Source organism: Macaca mulatta, chromosome 7 (genome assembly GCF_049350105.2).
Source record: "Macaca mulatta isolate MMU2019108-1 chromosome 7, T2T-MMU8v2.0, whole genome shotgun sequence".
NCBI classification, from domain to species: domain Eukaryota; kingdom Metazoa; phylum Chordata; class Mammalia; order Primates; family Cercopithecidae; genus Macaca; species Macaca mulatta.
In genome coordinates this window covers 116,025,311-116,029,915 of record NC_133412.1, presented here as the reverse complement: position 1 = coordinate 116,029,915, position 4,605 = coordinate 116,025,311, and the positions used below count along the sequence as shown (strand labels likewise).

The 4,605-nt window shown below is 39.3% G+C and overlaps 1 pseudogene; it reads right to left on the bottom strand.

Annotated features, from left to right (window-relative positions):
• Positions 1–3,382: 3,382 nt before the first annotated feature.
• On the bottom strand, positions 3,383–4,275 carry LOC700745 (small ribosomal subunit protein uS5 pseudogene; annotated as a pseudogene).
• Between the last annotated feature and the right edge of the window lie 330 nt (positions 4,276–4,605).

Genomic DNA, 4,605 nt, shown 5'->3' with positions numbered 1-4,605 from the left:
CTAATTTTTAAAATTTTATGTAAGTTTAAAGTATTGTGAGACTTTGCTATTATCAGTTGACAATTGATCAAAATATTCTAGGTACAACAAATTAAATAGTTTATAAATGGTTACATTTCATATTGGAAGTTCTTCACCTAAGGATATAGATATAGCAATTTTTTCTCATGGCTTATATATTAGGATGACAATTTCTAAGTGCTATAATGTGGAAGCACTGAAGAATTTTTCACATAAATTACATTTAAATTAAGTAACTTTTCACAGCAAAGTCTCACAATACTTTAAACTTTAGATTTATATGCCAAAGTCACAAGATGATGAGTCATTAGAAATCATTTTAACAATCCATCAACTGACAACTAGATTAAAGCTTCTTCAATTATATCTAAAACAATACGTTAGAAAAATTCTGTCCTGCATATTGATTTGTTTAATGTAACTGAAAAGGCATTAAACTGAAATTAAACACCAGGATTTAGACTTGCCTTTTTATTGCATTCCAGTGATGTTTAAAGTATGAGAAATAATCCCCATCAAGCTACCACTGACGTTCTTCACAGAATTGGAAAAAAATTACTTTAAAGTTCATATGGAACCCAAAAAGAACCTGCATAGCCAGGACAATACTAAGCAAAAAGAACAAAGCTGGAGGCATCATGTTACCTGACTTCAAACTATACTACAAGGCTACAATAACCAAAACAGCATGGTCCTGGTACCAAAACAGATATAGAGACCAATGGAACAGGACAGAGGCCTCAGAAATAACACCACACATCTACAACTATCTGATCTTTGACAAACCTGTCAAAAACAAGCAATGGGGAAAACATTCCCTGTTTAATAAATGGTGCTGGGAAAACTGGCTAGCCATATGTAGAAAGCTGAAACTGGATCCCTTACTTACATCTTATACAAAAATTAACTCAAGCTGGATTAAAGACTTAAATGTAAGATGTAAAACCATAAAAACTCTAGAAGAAAACCTAGGCAATACCACTCATGACATAGGAATGGGCAAAACCTTCATCACTAAAACACCAAAAGCAATGGCAACAGAAACCAAAACTGACAAAAGGGTTCTAATTAAACTAAAGAGCTTCTGCACAGCAAAAGAAACTATCATCAGAATGAACAGGCAACCTATGGAATGGGAGAAAATTTTTGCAATCTACCCATCTGGCAAAGGGCTAATATCCAGAATCTACAAAGAACTTAAACAAATTTACAAGAGAAAAACAAACAATGCATCAAAAAGTGTGGAAAGGGTGTGAACAGACACTTCTTAAAAGAAGACATTTATGCAGCCAACAGACATATGAAAAAATGCTCATCATAACTGGTCATTAGAGAAATGCAAATTAAAACCACAATGAGATACCATCTCACACCAGTTAAAATGGCGCTCTTTAAAAAGTGAGGAAACAACAGATGCTGGAGAAGATGTGGAGAAATAGGAATGCTTTTACCCTGTTGAGGGGAGTGTAAATTAGTTCAAACATTGTGGAAGACAGTGTGGCAATTCCTCAAGGATCTAGAACTATAAATACCATTTGACCCAGTGATCCCATTACTGGGTATATACCCAAAGGATTATAAATCATGCTAATATAAAGACACATACACACATATGTTTACTGCAGCACTATTCATGATAGCAAAGACTTGGAACCAACCCAAAAGTCCATCAATGATAGACCAGATTAAGAAATGTGGCATGTATACACCATGGAATACTATGCAGCCATAAAAAAGGATGAGTTCATGTCCTGTGCAGGGACACGGATGAAGCTGGAAACCATAATTCTTGGTAAACTATCACAAGGACAGAACACCAAACACCACATGTTCTCACTCACAGGCAAGAGTTGAACAATCAGAACACATGGACACAGGATGGGGAACATCACACACTGGGGCCTGTCAGGGGGTGGGTGTCTGGGGGAGGGATAACATTAGGAGGAAAAGCTAATGTAAAAGACGAGTTGATGCGTGCAGCAAACCAACATGGCACATGTATACCTTTGTAACAATCCTGCACGCTGTGCACACGTGCCCTAAAACTTAAACTGTAATAAAGAAAATAATAATAATTTTATTTTATTCTTGGCATCAAAGATGGAATTTATTAGTCTCTTTTCTCTAAATGCATATGTATGCATTTAGACACAAATTCAAATGTATGGACTATAAATTAAATTCAAATTTTATTGCAGCCAATAATGTTCCAAATATTTGCTAGAGAGAAATTTGGAGTGTGGTCGGATGCATCTGGTGGCAATGTTGGGATGTGGGAACAGGGACAGGGGAATTAGTCCAAAGGGATTTTTAAGTGTATAGCTTCTCACCAGCTCAGAACACACTTAGTGGTTGCAGAGGTAGAAACAGTCATTCCCAAAGCCTATGAATCATCAACAAAATGTGCTTATTTACTGTTGGTTAAAAAAAAGGAAAGTATGCTCCTTCAGCAAGTTCCAGTGTATGTACTAACCAAATGTGAATACTGTTAGCTTTTTTTTGGTTTGTTTGTTTGTTTGTTTTTGACAATCTGCATGTAGTCTCATGAATACCTGGGAGGTGGCCAGGTATTTAGTTGCCACACTGACTAATCAAATTAAAATTATACAGGCATTTAGGTGTTGAAATGTCTAACAACTAGTGATGTGGTAATGTGTTTCAAACATATGGGAAAGCTCAAATCAACATTTATATATCAAACAAGTAGTAGTGTTAAAATTTCCAAATTATAAAAAATTTTATCTGGTTATTTTGAAATGAAACTCTACATGACTCAAATACTTTAAATTACATATGAGAAAATAAATGAAAAAAAATTGCAAAATGAAATCTACTGTAAATGAAGTCTACTTCTTATGAGTAAGATATGGTTAAATTATTTGTAAAAATAACTGCAATTATCCTTGTACCTTCATGTGCAGTTTCTCCCATCAAAAAGTGTTGTCTATTTCCCAATTCTTTGAACTGGGATTCAACCTTCTTCTTTAGAATATGGTGACTACCATATGATTAAGATGAGGGTAACCTGTTGAAGAAAAAATAAGTTGTAAATGATAAAGCAATTTTAGACACTTTAGTGAGCCCCAGCGAACCTAGCAGGTGATGCATGATAGCCCAGTTGAAGTCAGGCAGGCCAAACTGAGGTGAAAACAAATTGCCAAACTATGTAACAGTAGGATAAATACATTTTGTTTGTTTGTTTGTTTGTTTGTTTGAGATGGAGTCTCGCTCTGTCACCAGGCTGGAGTGCAGTAGTGCAATAGCGGCTCGCTGCAACCCCCGCCTCCTGGGTTCAAGCGATGTTTTATTTTATTTTATTTTTTTCTGGCTTAATTCACTTTATTTTTCTTGTATAAAAACCCTATGTTGTAGCCACAGCTGAAGCCCGTGTCCGCTGCACGGAGACTCTGGTGTGGATCTTGACAAGGTGGTCAGTGAATTCCTGATAGGGAGATTTGGTAAATACAGCCTCCTTCCAGAGGTCAGGGGTCAGGTAGCTGTAGGTCTTAGAGATGGCATCCAAGGTGGTCTTGGCGAAATTGCCCAGGGTGGCAGTGCAGCCCCGGGCTGAGGTGTAGCAGTCATCAATACCAGCCATCATGAGCAGCTTCTTGGGCACAGGCGCTGAGACCATACCAGTGCCCCTGGGTGCAGGGATGAGGCGCACCAGCACCGAGCCGCAGTCGCCTTTCACCTTGCAAGGGACGGTGTGGGGCTTGCCGAACTTGTTTCCCCAGTAGCCTCTGCGCACGGGAACAACGGAGAGTTTGGCCAGGATGATGGCCCCACGGATGGAGGTGGCCACCTCCTTGGAGCACTTACTACCCAGGCCGAGGTAGCCATTGTAGTCCCCGATAGCAACAAAGGCCTTGAACCTGGTGCGCTGGCCAGCCCGGGTCTGCTTCTGCACCGGCATAATCTTCAAAACCTCGTGTTTGAGAGAGGCCCCCAAGAAAAAGTCAATGATCGCAGATTCCTTAATGGGCAGGGAAAAGAGGTAGATCTCCTCCAGGGACTTGATCTTCATGTCCTTGACCAAGCGGCCCAGCTTGGTGACGGGCATCCACTCTTTATCCTCGGCCTTGCCTCCAGGAGCCCCACGGCCTGGGCCCCGGCCCCAGATACCACTGCCGAAACCTCCGCGGAAGCCACCGCGGTTCCCCAACCCAGGGCCACCACGGCCAACAGGGCCTTCGGGCCCTCCACCCGCTGCACTGGCGTCATCCGCCATTTGGTGTTTACTCGGAGAAGAAGCGATATTTTAATACAGTAAGTTTTCACCAGGCTTTTTATGCAGTATTATCAATGGCAATAGATGCCTGAAAGAGAGAAGACTGATTGTTCCACTGACCTTGTTTCCCCACATAGGCCTTGCTAAACACAGTTCAGAAAAAAAATTCACACACAATATTACTGTGTATGTAGAAGAACTAAATATTAACCTTTTGTAGGCAAAGATTAATTTTGCACAAAAAGTTAATTTAAATTAATAATTTAATTAATAAATTGAATGAAAGCTAATTAGTTCTATATAATGAACAAGATTTTTTAAAGATATAGAAGCTATGTAAAAAAATTACAGCA